Below are 22,217 nucleotides of genomic sequence, written 5' to 3' on the forward strand. Positions count from 1 at the left end.
GTGACATTAGGGTTTTGGTTGATTTGTGTCTTAAGGTGTTATTCTAGTACGAACTCTAGGGCTGTTTGTGACACCTATAGGAATAGCCCAACGGATTGATTGGAAAGAATAACTTTGAGGTGGTTTCGTACCCTACCATAATCTCTTCGTTTGTTCTCCGCTATTAGTGACTTTGGAGTGACTCTTTGTTGCATGTTGAGGGATAGTTATGTGATCCAATTATGTTATTATTGTTGAGAGGACTTGCACTAGTGAAAGTATGAGCCCTAGGCCTTGTTTCAACGCATTCCAATACCGTTTGTGCTCACTTTTATCATTAGTTACCTTGCTATTTTTATATTTTCAGATTACAAAAACCTTTATCTACCATCCATATACCACTTGTATCATCATCTCTTCGCCGAACTAGTGCACCTATACAATTTCCCATTGTATTGGGTGTGTTGGGGACACAAGAGACTCTTTGTTATTTGGTTGCAGGGTTGCTTGAGAGAGACTATCTTCATCCTACGCCTCCTACGGATTGATAAACCTTAGTTCATCCACTTGAGGGAAATTTGCTACTGTCCTACAAACCTCTGCACTTGGAGGCCCAACAACGTGTACAAGAAGAAGGTTGTGTAGTAGACATCAGACCTCGGCAGGATCCTAGCCGAGGAAACCCACAAGACCCCCGACAAGACCCTTGCCAGGGATGAAAGCAACGCCACGGCAAGACCCTTACTGAGCCCCCGGCAAGACCCTTGCCGAGGGCGTCAGCAGGGCCACTGCCAGGCTTGCACCAGCTAAGACTCGCCATTCACATGCAGCTGTCAACCCAACCAGCTGGGTAGGCACCTACGTGGCAACATGCAGCTTCCAGGCCAACTCAGCAAGTGCCTGTGTGGCGGCATGTAGATCTTCATGAAGGCCCTACCACCGCGCCACCTGAGCTGCCTGCCTGCCTACATGGCGCTGCATGCATCGCCAGCCTGGGCGCGTGTTGAAGCGAGGTGGAGCGGCGACGGATGGGACGGGCCTCGTTCCCGACCCCGATAAAGCTAATGGACACCTATGTAGCACATTTAATGCGCTTTGTCCCGTAATGCCGTGTGATAAGCTTGCGCACTGTAGGCCTTGCCACCTCCTGTGTGCCACTGTGGCAGCCCCTCTTTCCTATAAAAGGAGGCCCGGGGCGACTATGAGAAGGGTTCAGCTTTTTGGAATGGGACGGCCACCGTAGCTAGTTCAGAAAGCTCAAGAACACTCAATACATCCACCAAAGCAGGACCAGGGTTTTACGCATCCTTGCGGCCCGAACCTGGGTAGACGATCCGTGTGATTGCTCCTAAACCTACTCTTCTCACGACCCCGCGCCCGCCGACCATAGGAGGGATCCCAGTGATCCCATAGGCGTCATTCCCACTGACACTTAATATCCCTTAGTTTCCAATATGGACCCCGCTGCCACGTGAGGGTAGGACAAAAGATGTCATGCAAGTTCTTTCCATAAGCACGTATGACTATTTACGGAATACATGCCTACATTGTAGTGACGAACTGGAGCTAGTGCCGTATCGCCCTAGGTTATAACTGTCTCATGATGAATATCATCCAACACGTCACCAATCCAATGCCTACGAATTTACCTTATATTGTTCTTGCTAAGTTACTACTGCTATCATCACTATTACACTTGCTACAAAATTACTGCTATCACTGTTACCGTTACTGCTGCTACTATTATCAAAACTATCATACTACTTTGATACTGATCACTTTGCTCCAGATAATTAATCTCCAGGTGTGGTTGAATTGACAACTCAGCTGCTAATACCTTCAAATATTCTTTGGCTCCCCTTGTGTCGAATCTATAAATTTGGGTTGAATACTCTACCCTCAAAAACTGTTGCGATCCCCTATACTTGTGGGTTATCATGTTACAAGGTGTGAAGTTGAGTCAGACTCAATGCCCGACCACTGCAGAAGATAGAGAGAAAATGAAAGTCATTTCCTATGCTTCAACCATAGGTTCTATCATGTATGCAATGCTGTGTACCAGCCCTGATGTGTGCCTTGCTATAAGTTTAGCAGGGAGGTTCCAAAGTAATCCAGGAGTGGACCACTGGATAGCGGTCAAGAACATCCTGAAATACCTGAAAAGGACTAAGGATATGTTCTCGTTTATGAAGGTGACAAAGATCTTGTCGTAAATGGTTACGTCGATGCAAGCTTTGACACTGATCCGGATGACTCTAAGTCACAAACCAGATACATATGTATATTGAATGGTGGAGCTGTCAGTTGGTGCAGTTCCAAACAGAGCGTCGTCGCGGGATCTACATGTGAAGCAGAGTACATAGCTGCTTCGGAAGCAGCAAATGAAGGAGTCTGGATGAAGGAGTTTATATCTGATCTAGGTGTAATACCTAGTGCATCGGGTCCAATGAAAATCTTTTGTGAGAATACTGGACCAATTGACTGTTGGGGAACAGAGTATTTAAAATTTTTTCCTACAATCACGCAAGATCTATCTAGGAGATGCATAGCAATGAGAGGGGAGAGTGTGTCTATGTACCCTTGTAGACCGAAAGCAGAAGCGTTTAGTAACGTGGTTGATGTAGTCGAACATCTTCGCGATCCAACCGATCAAGTACCGAACGCACGACACCTCTGTGATCTGCACACGTTCAGCTCGGTGACGTCCCTCGTACTCTTGATCTAGCTTTGGCCGAGGGTGAGTTCCGGCTGCACGACGGTGTGTTGACGGTGTTGATGAAGTTACCGATGGAGGGCTTCGCCTAATCACTACAACAATATGACCGAGGTGTAAAACTGTGGAGGGCGGCACCACACACGGCTAAAGATCAACTTGTGTGTCTATGGGGTGCCCCATCCCCCGTATATAAAGGAGGGGAGGAGGAGGCCGGCCGGCCACGAGGGGCGCGCCCAAGGGGGGGGATCCTACTCCAAGTAGGAATCGCCCCCCTTTCCTAGTCCAAGTAGGAGAAGAAGGAAGGAGAGGGAGAGGGAGAGGGAAAGAGGGGCCGCGCCCCCTCCCCTAGTCCTACTCAGACTCCCCTTGGGGGAGGGGGCACGCTACCTCGTGGCTGCTGCCCTCTCTCTCCCCTCAGACCCACTAAGGCCCATAACTTCCCCGGGGTATTCCGGTAACCCCCCCGGCACTTCGGTTTTATCCGAAACCACCCGGCACACTTCCGGTGTCCGAATGTAACCTTCCAATATATCAATCTTTATGTCTCGACCATTTTCGAGACTCCTCGTCATGTTCGTGATCTCATACGGGACTCCGAACAACCTTCGGTACATCAAATCACATAACTCATAATAAAATCGTCATCAAACGTTAAGTGTGCGGACCCTACGGGTTCGAGAACTATATAGACACGACCGAGACACATCTCCGGTCAATAACCAGTAGCGAAACCTGGATGTTCATATTGGCTCCTACATATTCTACGAAGATCTTTATCAGTCAAACCGCATAACAACATACATTGTTCCCTTTGTCATCGGTATGTTACTTGCCCGAGATTCGATCGTCGGTATCATCATACCTAGTTCAATCTCGTCACCGACAAGTCTCTTTACTCATTCCATAATGCATCACCCCATGAATAACTCATTAGTCACATTGCTTGCAAGGCTCATAGTGATGTGCATTACCGGGAGGGCCCAGAGATACCTCTCCGATACACGGAGTGACAAATCGTAATCTCGATCTATGCCAACTCAACAAACACCATCGGAGACACCTGTAGAGCATCTTTATAATCACCCAGTTATGTTGTGACGTTTGATAGCACACAAGGTGTTCCTATGGTATTCGGGAGTTGCATAATCTCATAGTCATAGGAATATGTATAAGTCATGAAGAAAGCAATAGTAGAAAACTAAACGATCATAGTGCTAAGATAACAGATGGGTCTTGTCCATCACATCATTCTCTAATGATGTGGACCCGTTCATCAAATGACAACACATGTCTATGGCTAGGGAACTTAACCATGTCTGATCAACGAGCTAGCCTAGTAGAGGCATACTAGGGACACTCTGTTTGTCTATGTATTCACACATGTACTAAGTTTCCGGTTAATACAATTCTAGCATGAATAATAAACATTCATCATGATATAAGGAAATATAAATAACAACTTTATTATTGCCTCTAGGGCATATTTCCTCCAGTCTCCCACTTGCACTAGAGTCAATAATCTAGATTACACAGTAATGATTCTAACACCCATGGAGTCTTGGTGCTGATCATGTTTTGCTCGTGAGAGATGCTTAGTCAATGGGTCTGCAACATCCAGATCCGTATGTATCTTGCAAATCTCTATGTCTCCCTCCTTGACTTGATCACAGATGGAATTGAAGCGTCTCTTGACGTGCTTGGTTCTCTTGTGAAATCTGGATTCCTTTGCTAAGGCAATTGCACCAATATTGTCGCAAAATATTTTCATTGGACCTGATGCACTAGGTATTACACCTAGATCGGATATGAACTCCTTCATTTAGACTCCTTCATTTGCTGCTTCCGAAGCAGATATGTATTACGCTTCACACGTAGATCCCGCCACGACGCTCTGCTTAGAACTGCACCAACTGATAGCTCCACCATTCAATAAAAATATGTATCCGGTTTGTGACTTAGATTCATCCGAATCAGTGTCAAAGCTTTCATGGACGTAACCGTTTACGACGAGCTCTTTGTCACCTCCATAAACGAGAAACATATCCTTTGTCCTTTTTAGGTATTTCAGGATGTTCTTGACCACTGTCCAGTGATCCACTCCTGGATTAGTTTGGTACCTCCCTGCTAAACTAATAGCAAGGCACACATCAAGTCTGGTACACAACATTGCATACATGATAGAACCTATGGCTGAGGCATAGGGAATGACTTTCATTTTCTCTCTATCTTCTGAAGTGGTCGGGCATTGAGTCTGACTCAACTTCAAACCTTGTAACACAGGCAAGAACTATTTCTTTGCTTGATCCATTTTGTGTTGGAAATATGCCCTAGAGGCAATAATAAAATGATTATTATATTTCCTTGTTCATGATAATTGTCTATTATTCATGCTATAATTGTATTATCCGGAAATCGTAATACATGTGTGAATACATAGACCACAATGTGTCCCTGGTGAGCCTCTAGTTGACTAGCTCGTTGATCAACAGATAGTCATGGTTTCCTGGCTATAGACATGGGGATGTCATTGATAACGGGATCACTTCATTAGGAGAATGATGTGATGGACAAGACCCAATCCTAAGCTTAGCTCAAAGATCGTGTAGTTCGTTTGCTGTAGCTTTTCTGAGTGTCAAGTATCATTTCCTTAGACCATGAGATTGTGCAACTCCCGGATACCATAGGAGTGCCTTGGGTGTGCCAAACATCACAACGTAACTAGGTGACTATAAAGGTACATTACAGGTATCTCCGAAAGTGTCTGTTGGGTTGGCACGGATCGAGACTGGGATTTGTCACTTCGTATGACGGAGAGGTATCTCTGGGCCCACTCGGTAATGCATCATCACAATGAGCTCAAAGTGATCAAGTGGTTGATCACGGATCATGCATTACGGTACGAGTAAAGTGACTTGCCGGTAACGAGACTGAACGAGGTATTGGGATACCGACGATCGAGTCTCAGGCAAGTAACCTACTGATTGACAAAGGGAATTGTATACGGATTGATTGAATCCTCGACATCGTGGTTCATCCGATGAGATCATCGTGGAGCATGTGGGAGCCAACATGGGTATCCAGATCCCGCTGTTGGTTATTGACCGGAGAGGCTTCTCGGTCATGTCTACATGTCTCCCGAACCCGTAGGGTCTCCACACTTAAGGTTCGGTGACACTAGGGTTGTAGAGATATGAGTATGCAGTAACCCGAAAGTTGTTCGGAGTCCCGGATGAGATCCTGGACGTCACAAGGAGTTCCGGAATGGTCCGGAGGTGAAGAATTATATATAGGAAGTGCAGTTTCGGCCATCGGGAGAGTTTCGGGGGTCACAGGTATTGTACCGGGACCACCGGAAGGGTCCCGGGGGTCCACCGGGTGGGGCCACCCATCCCGGAGGGCCCCATGGGCTGAACTGGGGAGGGGAACCAGCCCCTGGTGGGCTGGTGCGCCCCCCCTTGGGCCCCCCATGCGCCTAGGGTTGGGAACCCTAGGGGAGGGGGCGCCTCCACTTGCCTTGGGGGGTACTCCTGTTGGGTTATGTAGTAATTTCAAAATTTTCCTACGCACACGCAAGATCATGGTGATGCATAGCAACGAGAGGGGAGAGTGTGATCTACGTACCCTTGTAGATCGACAACGGAAGCGTTTGGTTGATGTAGTCGTACGTCTCCACGGCCCGACCGATCAAGCACCGAAACTACGGCACCTCCGAGTTCTAGCACAAGTTCAGCTCGATGAAGATCCCCGGACTCCGATCCAGCAAAGTGTCGGGGAAGAGTTCCGTCAGCACGACGGCGTGGTGATGATCTTGATGTACTACTGTCGCAGGGCTTCGCCTAAGCACCGCTACAATATTATCGAGGACTATGGTGGCAGGGGGCGCCGCACACAGCTAAGAATATGATCACGTGGATCAACTTGTGTTTCTCTGGGGTGCCCCTACCTCCGTATATAAAGGCTCAAGGGGGGGGGTGCGTCCGGCCTAGGAAAGGCGTGCCAGGAGGAGTCCTACTCCCTCTGGGAGTAGGATTCCCCCCCCCCCCAATCCTAGTTGGAATAGGACTCGCGGAGGGGGGGAAAGAGAGAGGGGGGCCGGCCCCCTCTCCTTGTCCTATTCGGACCAAGGGAGGGGAGGGGCGCGCGGCCCATCTTGGGCTGCTCCTTCTCTTTTCCACTAAGGCCCACTTAGGCCCATATAGCTCCCGGGGGGTTCCGGTAACCTCCCGGTACTCCGGTAAAATCCCGATTTCACCCGGAACACTTCCGATATCCAAACATAGGCTTCCAATATATCAATCTTTATGTCTCGACCATTTCGAGACTCCTCGTGATGTCCGTGATCACATCCAGGACTCCGAACAACCTTCGCTACATCAAAATGCATAAACTCATAATATAACTGTCATCGTAACCTTAAGCGTGCGGACCCTACGGGTTCGAGAACAATGTAGAAATGACCGAGACACGTCTCCGGTCAATAACCAATAGCGGAACCTGGATGCTCATATTGGCTCCTACATATTCTACGAAGATCTTTTATCGGTCAGACCGCATAACAACATACGTTGTTCCCTTTGTCATCGGTATGTTACTTGCCTGAGATTCGATCGTTGGTATCTCAATACCTAGTTCAATCTCGTTACCGGCAAGTCTCTTTACTCGTTCCGTAATACATCATCTCACAACTAACTCATTAGTTGCAATGCTTGCAAGGCTTATGTGATGTGCATTACCGAGAGGGCCCAGAGATACCTCTCCGACAATCGGAGTGACAAATCCTAATCTCGAAATACGCCAACCCAACATGTACCTTTGGAGACACCTGTAGAGCACCTTTATAATCACCCAGTTACGTTGTGACGTTTGGTAGCACACAAAGTGTTCCTCCGGTAAACGGGAGTTGCATAATCTCATAGTCATAGGAACATGTATAAGTCATGAAGAAAGCAATAGCAACATACTAAACGATCGGGTGCTAAGCTAATGGAATGGGTCATGTCAATCAGATCATTCACCTAATGATGTGATCCCGTTAATCAAATAACAACTCTTTGTCCCTGGTTAGGAAACATAACCATCTTTGATTAACGAGCTAGTCAAGTAGAGGCATACTAGTGACACTCTGTTTGTCTATGTATTCACACATGTATTATGTTTCCGGTTAATACAATTCTAGCATGAATAATAAACATTTATCATGATATAAGGAAATAAATAATAACTTTATTATTGCCTCTAGGGCATATTTCCTTCAACTCCACCCCCTTGGCCGCCGCCCCCCTAGGAGATCCCATCTCCTAGGGCCGGCGCACCCCCCTAGGGGGCCTATATAAAGGGGGGGAGGGAGGGCAGCTACACCTCAAGTCTTGGCGCCTCCCTCTCCCGTGCTACACCTCTCCCTCTCGCAGAAGCTCGGCGAAGCCCTGCTGCGATCACTGCTGCATCCACCACCATGCCGTCGTGCTGCTGGATCTTCATCAACCTCTCCTTTCCCCTTGCTGGATCAAGAAGGAGGAGACGTCATCCGCTCCGTACGTGTGTTGAATGCGGAGGTGCCGTCCCTTTGGCACTTGGTCATCGGTGATTTGGATCACGGCGAGTACGACTCCATCATCCCCGTTCTCTTGAACGCTTCCGCTCGCGATCTACAAGGGTATGTAGATGCACTCTCCTCTCGTTGCTAGTTGACTCCATAGATTGATCTTGGTGAAACGTAGGAAATTTTTTGTTTTCTGCAACGTTCCCCAACAGTGGTATCAGAGCTAGGTCTATGCGTAGTTACTATGCACGAGTAGAACACAAAATAGTTGTGGGTGTCGATGTTGTCAATTTGCTTGCCGTTACTAGTCTTATCTTGATTCGGCTGCATCGTGGGATGAAGCGGCCCGAACCAACCTTACACGTACGCTTACGTGAGACCGGTTCCACCGACTGACATGCACTAGTTGCATAAGGTGGCTGGCGGGTGTCTGTCTCTCCCACTTTAGTCGGATCGGATTCGATGAACAGGGTCCTTATGAAGGGTAAATAGAAATTGGCAATTCACGTTGTGGTTTTGGCGTAGGTAAGAAAACGTTCTTGCTAGAACCCTATTGCAGCCACGTAAAACTTGCAACAACAATTAGAGGACGTCTAACTTGTTTTTTGCAGCAAGTGTCATGTGATGTGATATGGCCAAAGTTGTGATGAATGATGAATGATATATACGTGATGTATGAGATCATGTTCTTGTAATAGGAATCACGACTTGCATGTCGATGAGTATGACAACCGGCAGGATCCATAGGAGTTGTCTTTATTTTTGTATGACCTGTGTGTCATTGAGAAACGCCATGTAAATTACTTTACTTTATTGCTAAACGTGTTAGCCATAGTAGTAGAAGTAATAGTTGGCGAGCAACCTCATGGAGACATGATGATGGAGATCATGATGATGGAGATCATGGTGTCATGCCGGTGACAAGATGATCATGGAGCCCCAAGATGGAGATCAAAGGAGCTATATGTTATTGGCCATATCATGTCACTATTATTTGATTGCATGTGATGTTTATCATGTTTTTGCATCTTGTTTACTTAGAACGACGGTAGTAAATAAGATGATCCCTCATAATAATTTCAAGAAAGTGTTCCCCCTAACTGTGCGCCGTTGCGACAGTTCGTTGTTTCAAAGCACCACGTGATGATCGGGTGTGATAGATTCCAACGTTCACACAACGGGTGTAAGACAGATTTACACATGCAAACACTTAGGTTGACTTGACGAGCCTAGCATGTACAGACATGGCCTCGGAACACAGAAGACCGAAAGGTCGAGCATGAGTCATATAGAAGATACGATCAACATGAAGATGTTCACCGATGTTGACTAGTCCGTCTCATGTGATGATCGGACACGACCTAGTTAACTCGGATCATGTTATACTTAGATGACTGGAGGGATGTCTATCTGAGTGGGAGTTCATTGAATAATTTGATTAGATGAACTTAATTATCAGGAACTTAGTCTAAAATCTTTACAATATGTCTTATAGATCAAATGGCCAACGTTGTCCTCAACTTCAACGCGTTCCTAGAGAAAACCAAGCTGAAAGACGATGGCAGCAACTATACGGACTTGGTCCGGAACCTGAGGATCATCCTCATAGCTGCCAAGAAAGATTATGTCCTACGAGCACCGCTAGGTGAAGCACCTGCTTTGCCTGCAGAACAAGATGTTATGAACTCTTGGCAGACACGTGCTGATGATTACTCCCTCGTTCAGTGTGGCATGCTTTACAGCCTAGAACCGGGGCTCCAAAAGAGTTTTGAGCGACACGGAGCATATGAGATGTTCGAAGAGCTGAAAATGGTTTTCCAAGCTCATGCCCGGGTCGAGAGATATGAAGTCTCCGACAAGTTCTTCAGCTGTAAGATGGAGGAAAATAGTTCTGTTAGTGAGCACATACTCAGAATGTCTGGGTTGCATGACCGCTTGACTCAGCTGGGAGTTAATCTCCCGGATGACGCGGTCATTGACATGATCCTTCAGTCGCTTCCACCGAGCTACAAGAGCTTTGTGATGAACTTCAATATGCAGGGGATGGAAAAGACCATTCCTGAGGTATATTCAATGCTGAAATCAGCAGAGGTAGAAGTCAAAAAGGAACATCAAGTGTTGATGGTGAATAAAACCACTAAGTTCAAGAAAGGCAAGGGTAAGAAGAACTTCAAGAAGGATGGCAAGGGAGTTGCCGCACCCGGTAAGCAAGCTGCTGGGAAGAAGCCAAAGAATGGACCCAAGCCCGAGACTGAGTGCTTTTATTGCAAGGGAAGTGGTCACTGGAAGCGGAACTGCCCCAAATACTTAGCGGACAAGAAGGCCGGCACCATGAAAGGTATATGTGATATACATGTAATTGATGTGTACCTTACCAGTACTCGTAGTAGCTCCTGGGTATTTGATACCGGTGCAGTTGCTCACATTTGTAACTCAAAGCAGGAGCTGCGGAATAAGCAGAGACTGGCGAAGGACAAGGTGACGATGCGCGTCGGGAATGGTTCCAAGGTCGATGTGATCGCCGTCGGCATGCTACCTCTACATTTACCTACGAGATTAATTTTAAACCTCAATAATTGTTATTTAGTGCCAGCTTTGAGCATGAACATTGTATCAGGATCTCATTTAATTCGAGATGGCTACTCATTTAAATCCGAGAATAATGGTTGTTCTATTTATATGAGAGATATGTTTTATGGTCATGCTCCGATGGTGAATGGTTTATTCTTAATGAATCTCGAGCGTAATGCTACACATATTCATAGTGTGAATACCAAAAGATGTAAGGTTGATAATGATAGTCCCACATACTTGTGGCACTGCCGCCTTGGTCACATAGGTGTCAAACGCATGAAGAAGCTCCATGCAGATGGACTTTTAGAGTCTCTTGATTACGAATCATTTGACACGTGCGAACCATGCCTCATGGGTAAAATGACCAAGACTCCGTTCTCAGGAACAATGGAGCGAGCAACCAACTTATTGGAAATCATACATACTGATGTGTGCGGTCCAATGAGTGTTGAGGCTCGCGGTGGCTATCGTTATGTTCTCACCCTCACTGATGACTTGAGTAGATATGGGTATGTCTATTTAATGAAACACAAGTCTGAGACCTTTGAAAAGTTCAAGGAATTTCAGAGTGAGGTGGAGAATCAACGTGACAGGAAAATCAAGTTCTTGCGATCAGATCGTGGGGGAGAATACTTGAGTCACGAATTTGGCACACACTTAAGAAAATGTGGAATAGTTCCACAACTCACGCCGCCTGGAACACCTCAGCGTATTGGTGTGTCCAAACGTTGTAATCGCACTCTATTAGATATGGTGCGATCTATGATGTCTCTTACCAATTTACCGCTATCATTTTGGGGCTATGCTTTAGAGACTGCCGCATTCACTTTAAATAGGGCTCCATCAAAATCCGTTGAGACGACACCGTATGAATTATGGTTTGGGAAGAAACCTAAGCTGTCGTTTCTAAAAGTTTGGGGATGCAATGCTTATGTCAAGAAACTTCAACCTGAAAAGCTCGAACCCAAGTCGGAAAAATGCATCTTCATAGGATACCCTAAAGAAACTATTGGGTATACCTTCTACCTCAGATCCGAAGGCAAGATCTTTGTTGCCAAGAATGGATCCTTTCTAGAGAAAGAGTTTCTCTCGAAGGAAGTATGTGGGAGGAAAGTAGAACTTGATGAAGTATTACCTCTTGAACCGGAAAGTGGCGCAACACAGGAAAATGTTCCTGAGGTGCCTGCACCGACTAGAGAGGAAGTTAATGATGATGATCATGAAACTTCAGATCAAGTTGCTACTGAACTTCGTAGGTCCACAAGGACACGTTCCCCACCAGAGTGGTACGGCAACCCTGTCTTGGAAATCATGTTGTTAGACAATGGTGAACCTTCGAAATATGAAGAAGCGATGGCGGGCCCAGATTCCGACAAATGGCTGGAAGCCATGAAATCCGAGATAGGATCCATGTATGAAAACGAAGTATGGACTTTGACTGACTTGCCCGTTGATCGGCGAGCCATAGAAAATAAATGGATCTTTAAGAAGAAGACAGACTCGGATGGTAATGTGACCATCTGTAAAGCTCGGCTTGTCGCTAAGGGTTATCGACAAGTTCAAGGGGTTGACTACGATGAGACTTTCTCACCCGTAGCGAAGCTGAAGTCCGTCCGAATCATGTTAGCAATTGGCGCATTATATGATTATGAGATATGGCAAATGGACGTCAAAACGGCATTCCTTAATGGTTTCCTTAAGGAAGAATTGTATATGATGCAGCCGGAAGGTTTTGTCGATCCTAAGAATGCTGACAAGGTGTGCAAGCTCCAACGCTCGATTTATGGGCTGGTGCAAGCATCTCGGAGTTGGAACATTCGCTTTGATGAGATGATCAAAGCGTTTGGGTTTATGCAGACTTATGGAGAAGCCTGCGTTTACAAGAAAGTGAGTGGGAGCTCTGTAGCATTTCTCATATTATATGTGGATGACATACTTTTGATGGGAAATGATATAGAACTTTTGGACAGCATTAAGGCCTACTTGAATAAGAGTTTTTCAATGAAGGACCTTGGAGAAGCTGCTTATATATTAGGCATCAAGATCTATAGAGATAGATCAAGACGCCTCATAGGTCTTTCACAAAGCACATACCTTGATAAGATATTGAAGAAGTTCAATATGGATCAGTCTAAGAAGGGGTTCTTGCCTGTGTTGCAAGGTGTGAAATTGAGCTCAGCTCAATGTCCGGCCACGGCAGAAGATATAGAAGAGATGAGTGTCATCCCCTATGCCTCAACCATAGGGTCTATTATGTATGCCATGCTGTGTACCAGACCTGATGTAAACCTTGCCGTAAGTTTGGTAGGAAGGTACCAAAGCAATCCCGGCAAGGAACACTAGACAACGGTCAAGAATATCCTGAAGTACCTGAAAAGGAATAAGGACATGTTTCTCGTTTATGGAGGTGACGAAGAGCTCGTCGTAAAGGGTTACGTCGATGCTAGCTTCGACACAGATCTGGATGACTCTAAGTCACAAACCGGATACGTGTATATTTTGAATGGTAGGGCAGTAAGCTGGTGCAGTTGCAAGCAAAGCGTTGTGGCGGGATCTACATGTGAAGCGGAGTACATGGCAGCCTCGGAGGTAGCACACGAAGCAGTCTGGGTGAAGGAGTTCATTACCGACCTAGGAGTCATACCCAATGCGTCAGGCCCGATGACTCTCTTCTGTGACAACACTGGAGCTATTGCCCTTGCCAAGGAGCCCAGGTTTCACAGGAAGACCAGGCATATCAAGCGTCGCTTCAACTCCATTCGTGAAAGTGTTCAAAATGGAGACATAGAGATTTGTAAAGTACATACGGACCTGAATGTAGCAGATCCATTGACTAAACGTCTCCCTAGAGCAAAACATGATCAACACCAGAATTCCATGGGTGTTCGATTCATCACAATGTAACTAGATTATTGACTCTAGTGCAAGTGGGAGACTGTTGGAAATATGCCCTAGAGGCAATAATAAAATGATTATTATATTTCCTTGTTCATGATAATTGTCTATTATTCATGCTATAATTGTATTATCCGGAAATCGTAATACATGTGTGAATACATAGACCACAATGTGTCCCTAGTGAGCCTCTAGTTGACTAGCTCGTTGATCAACAGATAGTCATGGTTTCCTGGCTATAGACATGGGGATGTCATTGATAACGGGATCACATCATTAGGAGAATGATGTGATGGACAAGACCCAATCCTAAGCTTAGCTCAAAGATCGTGTAGTTCGTTTGCTGTAGCTTTTCTGAGTGTCAAGTATCATTTCCTTAGACCATGAGATTGTGCAACTCCCGGATACCGTAGGAGTGCCTTGGGTGTGCCAAACGTCACAACGTAACTGGGTGACTATAAAGGTACATTACAGGTATCTCCGAAAGTGTCTGTTGGGTTGGCACGAATCGAGACTGGGATTTGTCACTCCGTATGAGGGAGAGGTATCTCTGGGCCCACTCGGTAATGCATCATCACAATGAGCTCAAAGTGATAAAGTGGTTGATCACGGGATCATGCATTACGGTACGAGTAAAGTGACTTGCCGGTAACGAGACTGAACGAGGTATTGGGATACCGACGATCGAGTCTCGGGCAAGTAACGCACCGATTGACAAAGGGAATTGTATACGGATTGATTGAATCCTCGGCATCGTGGTTCATCCGATGAGATCATCATGGAGCATGTGGGAGCCAACATGGGTATCCAGATCCCGCTGTTGGTTATTGACCGGAGAGGCTTCTCGGTCATGTCTGCATGTCTCCCGAACCCGTAGGGTCTACACACTTAAGGTTCGGTGACGCTAGGGTTGTAGAGATATGAGTATGCAGTAACCCGAAAGTTGTTCGGAGTCCCGGATGAGATCCCGGACGTCACGAGGAGTTCCGGAATGGTCCGGAGGTGAAGAATTATATATAGGAAGTGCAGTTTCGGCCATCGGGAGAGTTTCGGGGGTCACCGGTATTGTACCGGGACCACCTGAAGGGTCCCGGGGGTCCACCGGGTGGGGCCACCCATCCCGGAGGGCCCCATGGGCTGAAGTGGGGAGGGGAACCAGCCCCTGGTGGGCTGGTGCGCCCCCCCTTGGGCCCCCGATGCGCCTAGGGTTGGGAACCATAGGGGAGGGGGCGCCTCCACTTGCCTTGGGGGGTACTCCACCCCCTTGGTCGCCGCCCCCCTAGGAGATCCCATCTCCTAGGGCCGGCGCACCCCCCTAGGGGCCTATATAAAGGGGGGGAAGGCAGCTACACCTCAAGTCTTGGCGCCTCCCTCTCCACTGCTACACCTCTCCCTCTCGCAGAAGCTCGGCGAAGCCCTGCTGCGATCACTGCTGCATCCACCACCACGCCGTCATGCTGCTGGATCTTCATCAACCGCTCCTTCCCCCTTGCTCGATCAAGAAGGAGGAGACGTCATCCGCTCCGTACGTGTGTTGAACGCAGAGGTGCCGTCCGTTCGGCACTTGGTCATCGGTGATTTGGATCACGACGAGTACGACTCCATCATCCCGTTCTCTTGAACGCTTCCGCTCGCGATCTACAAGGGTATGTAGATGCACTCTCCTCTGTTGCTAGTTGACTCCATAGATTGATCTTGGTGAAACGTAGGAAATTTTTTGTTTTCTGCAACGTTCCCCAACATTTTGAACTTCTTCAAAACTTTATCAAGGTACACTAGTGCACGTCGGTCCTAACCAAACGGTTTTTAACCCCTTTCCGCGACGTCATTTGGAACCGTTGCCAAGTGAGTGTGGGCGATAGGGCGGCCCCTCCCACACGACCCATAAACCGTCGGGGATAGGGACCCTACAATACTCCAACTCGTTTCTGCTCGCATTGCCATCGCAGTCGGTATTCTATGGTGCTACGTTTACGATGCACGACCCATCACAAATGGCTCACTATTATAGAACGTGTATGATGCACGACCCATCACAAACGGTTCACTATTAAGAAGATTAGATAATCTTCGTACGAGTGTCGGACAAGATTACGAAACGTCGGACCATCATAACATCATCGTACACGACAACTATCACACATGCTATTTTGTGGTGCAACATTTATGATGCATATTTCATCAAAAACAGTTCATGGTTGCGAATCATGTACGATAAGGCAACTAAGACAAAAGTTTAGTTTGCCCGCACCATTTGTGATATTGTCTGACATCGCACACGCTTTGGAAACGGCAACTGTGTGCATGCTTGCAGACGTTCCCTCTCTGTGAACCATCTCAGATTATGGTGTATATCGCAAACATTTGTGTTTTACCAACCATGTGTGCCGTAACAACCTGGAGAGCGTAATTTCACCGTAATTTAATTGCTGCTATTTCAAATTGTGCCGGATTTGAACTTGAAATTGAATTTGAATGTATGCTACAGCTTTATTCATATCAATCAAGTTGAAACAACCAATGCATTATTCGATTCGTAGGTACATATGTTCAAGAATTACATAAGAACCAAATAAAGAATGATGAACCATAGTTGTATACTTGTACTATTAAAGATGGTAAAGAAAAAGGCGAAATATATTCTGGTTACTGAACAAGGTGAAGCGGAATGCCCATATTGCGCCCTCCTCCATGCAGAAGGCACACACGACTCTAGTCCAACCCCTTGTGATGGCCGACCGCCCATCCTTCATGGTCTTCATGAAAACATCTAGATAATCATCGTGTTCTGGTTCAAATACTTTAACCTTTGCATGCCCACCAATCATGTAGTTTGAGAGGTAATCTTGAGTAAACTGCTTTGGCAACCACTGCAAAGGAAAAAGATTCAGACATTGTCATCTAACACAACTCATTATGGGCAGTAAAAAGAAGGCTGCAGAGTTCTTACTTACCATCCTGCAGTTCGCTGTTGTCTTGGATAAAATGTAAACAAATAGTTTAATTGCCATCTTTGGACCCATTTTACTAACAATCTTTATCATCTTCCTCACTTGATGCTGGTTCATCCATATCTCATTGCCCCATACGCAGAAAGGGCAAAAGCGCAGATCTTTACTAATGACATATGTACCTAAAAGCACCAAGTTAATATTAGAAGCTAAACAACAATTGCACAATGATGTAGTACAACACTCTTTTATAATATGTCTATATACATCCATATGTGGTAGTCCATTTGAAATCTTTTAAAAGACAAATATTTAGGAACGGAGGGAGTATCTTATAACATCCAATATACTCACATATTAGATGAATTAACATCTTATATTATGGGCCGAAAGGAGTTTAGTGCATGCTTACAAATTATTGGCTGATTAACTCCTGCTGTATCCAGGGGTTACAGTTAGTTTGAGCTAGTTCGGGCTTAAATAGCCCTAAAGTATATCTAAACATGAGGGCTAGTTTGAGCTAGTTGCATCTATAACCCACCAAAAAAACTATCCAACCCAAGAGGTGCTAATTGGAGCTAGTTCTCCTAGTGCATTTATTCTCAATCTAACCCTGCCATCCAAACAACTCTTTGGATGGAGTTAGTTCAGGGTTAGTACCTCTAGCTAAGTTGAGTATCCAAACAGGGTTGTTGTTGTTGTTGTTGTTGTTGTCGTTGTTGTCGTTGTTGTCGTTGTCGTTGTTGTCGTTCTTGTCGTGTTGTTGTTGTTGTTGTTGTTGTTGTTGTCGTCGTTGTTGTCGTTGTCGTCGTCATCGTCGTTGTCGTCGTCGTCGTCGTTGTCGTCGTTGTTGTTGTTGTTGTTGTTGTTGTTGTTGTTGTTGTTGTTGTTGTCGTTGTCGTCGTCGTTGTCATCGTTGTTGTCGTCGTCGTTGTTGTTGTCGTCGTCGTCGTCGTCGTCGTTGTTGTTGTTGTTGTTGTTGTTGTCGTCGTCGTTGTTGTTGTTGTTGTCGTCGTCGTCGTCGTCGTTGTTGTTGTTGTTGTTGTTGTTGTTGTTGATGTTGCTGCTGCTCTTCTACGTATGCTAGTAGGAAAAGGTCTACCTCGTGTCGGCACGAAGGGAATCCTAAGCTATGAATGCATGCCCCCCAACCGAGGTTCACCTAGCAAAGTGCGAAGTAGCTAGCAACCCTCCCCCTCGTGTCAGCACGAAGGGAATCCTAAGCTATGAATGCATGCCCCCCCCCCCAACCAAGGCTCACCTAGCAAAGTGTGAAGTAGCTAGCAGCCCCCCTCCCTCGTGTCGCCATGAAGGGAATCCTAAGCTATGAATGCATGCCCCCAACCAAGGTTCACCTAGCAAAGTGCGAAGTAGCAACCCCCCCCCCCCCCCCCCCCCCCCCCCCCCCACACACACACACTTTCAGTCGGCGGGCCAGAGAGGCATATCTCACCAAGATGGATCGTAAAACAGACCAAGAATAATCCACCTTGGTCATACAACCAGTGATGGCCATCCATGCGACCCCGGAGATGGGCTAGCTCGCCAATAATCACACAAGTAGCTAGTCCGCGAAGACAACCACTACATGCGTGTGGCCCAAACATATGTATGGAGAGGTGTATTTTTGAGTAAAAATGGAACGACTTTGATGTGGCACCGTGATTTTGAACTAGAAATCCCCACACTGAGTGAGGGTTAGGTTGACGATGCATATGTATGTTACACCATACTTCAAGCCAACGACGGGGATTCATGCATGCATGCGTGCATAGTATATGCGCTCAAACTTAAGGTCTGAATCTCACCATGACCTATACTATGATAACACGAACCAAATGAAGAATCCGCCATGGTAACCTATCTTGTTGTGAGTCAAGGTGATCATGGATGTCCATGCGGGCCCATGAATATATAGCCTTGTCGCCGATAACCACGCGAGGGAGTGTATCGTTTGAAGGCAACCGCTACATGCATATGTATGGATGTGATGCGTGCATGCATGTTTGAATACACAACATTGATGTGGCGCGTGCGTCAAATATCGTACACTAGCTCCCTACACAGAGCGAGATCGGTTCATGACGTGTCGTTGTACTAGCCACTTCGACTCGATGGGAGGGATTCATGCGTACACATGCATGTGTGTGTGCTCAAACTGTATCATGCATGTCATCCCAGAGCAAAAATAATAATCCCCTCCTAAGTCAAATTAACCTCTCTTGTTGTCAGGCAAAAAGTAGTGATGGACCAAGCGGGCCTACAGATGGAAAGCATCGATATCACTGATAACCGCTTGAGGGAGTCCTGGACTAAGGGGTCCTCGGGTATCGGGCCTGTTATCCATGGGCCGGACTGATGGGCTGTGAAGACATGAAGACTGAAGACTGTACTTGTGTCCGGATTGGACTCTCCTTAGCATGGAAGGCAAGCTTGGCGACCGACTATGAAGATTCCTTCTTATGTAACTGACTCTATGTAAACCCTAGATCCCCCCGGTGTCTATATAAACCGGAGGGGTTAGTCCGGAAAGGAGATATTCATTACCATAGTCATAGAGGCTAGGCTTCTAGGGTTTAGCCATTACGATCTCGCGGTAGATCAACTCTTGTAACACTCATATTCATCAAGATCAATCAAGCAGGACGTAGGGTATTACCTCCATAGAGAGGGCCCGAACCTGGGTAAACATCGTGTCCCCAGTCTCCTGTTACCATCGATCCTAGACGCACAGTTCGGGACCCCCTACCTGAGATCCGCCGGTTTTGACACCGACATTGTGCTTTCATTGAGAGTTCCACTGTGCCGTCAGCAAAAGGTTCGACGGCCCCTTCAATCGTCTATAGCGACACTGTCCAAGGAGAAACCTTCCTCCCCGGACAAATTTTCGTGTTCGGCGGCTTCGTACCGCGGGCCAACTCGCTTGGCCATCTGGAGCAGATCGATAGCTACGCCCCTGGCCACTAGGTCAGCTTCGGAAGCTTGAACTACGTTGCGGATATCCATGGAGACTTGATCTTCAATGGATTTGAGACTGCAGCGATCGCTCCCCCTCGCCCCGATGAACATGACTTAAATCTGTCATCGGATCACATCCAGAAGATGGTCCCTATTGCTGCAACAGCCTCAGAACCGGAGCATATCGTGCCATCCGAGGCCACCGAGTCCATGGTGTTGGAGCCGCACACGGACCCGGCACCCTGCAATATTTGCGTCAATGGAACTCCGGGCTCGTCTCCGGCTATAAGTCCCGGACCGGGTACGCCTGCGAACACCGAGCTGGATCGGTTATCGATTCTCGAATATAGCGCCGCAGACATCTTCCAGCACTCACCTTTGGGTGATGTGCTAAACTCTTTAAAGAACTTGTCCTTGGAGAAGGACTCACAGCTGAACTATGTTCAGTTCGAGCTAGAGGCTAATGATGGGAAATTTCGCTTCCCACCCGCCACCCACTTCACAGCCACTGTCGATGACTTAACTGACGTGCTTGATTACGGCTCCGAAGACATCGACGGTATGGACGACGATGCCGACATGGAGCAAGGCCAAGACCCGCTGTTTACTAGACGTTGGACGGCCACCTCTTCGTACGACGTGTACATGGTCGACACACCTAAAAAAGCTAGTGACGATGACAAAGGAGATCCAGTTGCGAATAAACCTTCTGAGACACAGTCCAAGCGCCGCCGCCCTAAACGCCGCTCTAAGCCTCGTTGCTCAAATTATGGCAACACTAGCACCGGAGAAAATAGTACTCCGGGCGACGCCGAAAACAATGAAGACCTTGTCGGGGCTGCATCCGAACAGGAGGAACAAGACAACGGGGAAGATAACTGTCGGTGTCAAAACCGGCGGATCTCGGGTAGGGGGTCCCGAACTGTGCGTCTAGGCCGGATGGTAACAGGAGTCAAGGGACACGAAGTTTTACCCAGGTTTGGGCCCTCTTGATGGAGGTAAAACCCTACGTCCTTCTTGATTAATATTGATGATATGGGTATTACAAGAGTTGATCTACCACGAGATCAGAGAGGCTAAACCCTAGAAGCTAGCCTATGGTATTATTGTTGATGTGTATGTTGTCCTACAGACTGAAACCCTCCGGTTTATATAGACACCGGATAGGGTTAGGGTTACATAGAGTCGGTTACAATGGTAGGAGATCTGAATATCCGTATCGCCAAGCCAAGCTTGCTTTCCACGCCAAGAAAAGTCCATTCCGGACACGGGACGAAGTCTTCAATCTTGTATATTCATAGTCCTGGAGTCCGACCGAAGGTATAGTCCGGCTATCCGAACACCCCCTAATCCAGGACTCCCTCAGTAGCCCCTGAACCAGGCTTCAACGACGACGAGTCTGGCGCGCAAATTGTGTTTGGCATTGCAAGGCGGGTTCCTCCTCCAAGTGCTTCATAGAAGAATTTGAACACAAAGATAGTGTCCGGCTCTGCAAAATAAGTTTCCACATATTGCCATAGAGAGAATAATATTTACACAAATCTAATCTACTGACGTATTCTGTAGTGTGACATCACACCACGGCCAAGCTTTTATTCGAACCATTTTACTGTCCCATCTCAGCGCGTTATGCGAGGCAGTTTCCTTGGCACGTCTTGATAAAGCAGATATCGTGTCCCCTTATTCCGGGATTCCCATCAATACGGGCATGGGTAACCCAACCGCGCCATTGATTACGGCGCTTGGATAAGCGAGTTTTACCAGGCTGGTGGGGACATGTAGTTGCGTCCACCCATATAAGGGGATAAGGATCCACCTTTTCACCTACGCCTTCTTCCTCCTTCGCCTATCCATTCTCGCGCACTCGAGCTCCAGCGCCCAAGTCCACACTCCTCACCTCAACCTTCTCCAGCCATGTCTGGAGCAGGAGGCAAGTGGATGGTCTCCTCCGTCATGGAGGGACACATCAAAAAGCTGAGGAAGGCCGGATACCTGTCTAACAACATCGCGTACCGGCTCCCCGAAAAGGGGCAGCTCATCCCCACCCCTAGGCCCCATGAGAGGGTGGTGTTCCTCCCCCATTTCCTCCGCGGACTGGGCTTCCCTCTCCACCCATTTGTCCGAGGGCTCATGTTCTACTACGGCCTGGATTTCCACGATCTAGCCCCGAACTTTGTCCTCAACATCTCGGCGTTTATCGTTGTGTGCGAGGCTTTCCTCCGCATCCGCCCCCATTTCGGCCTATGGCTTAAGACTTTCAACGTCAATCCGAAGGTGGTGCGCGGCAGCCAGGCGGAGTGCAGCGGTGCCATGGTTGGCAAGATGGCCAACGTCCTGTGGCTCGAGGGCTCCTTTGTGGAGACCCAGAAGGGGTGGCAATCGGGGTGGTTTTACATCACCGAGCCGCGACGCCGAATGGGTCGCACCCCCTGAGTTCCGGTCCGGACCCCCAACGTGGCTCACGTCCTGGAAAGAGACGGACCTGTTGTGGGGCAAAAAAGGAGAGCTAACTGGACTCCAAACATGCATCAAAACCCTGGTGGACAAGAAGCTCAAACTTGTCAACGTAGTCCAGGTTATGCTCATCCGCTTGATCCTCTCGTGC

Source organism: Triticum urartu, chromosome 3, assembly GCF_003073215.2.
Source record: "Triticum urartu cultivar G1812 chromosome 3, Tu2.1, whole genome shotgun sequence".
In the NCBI taxonomy this organism is placed as follows: Eukaryota; Viridiplantae; Streptophyta; class Magnoliopsida; order Poales; family Poaceae; genus Triticum; species Triticum urartu.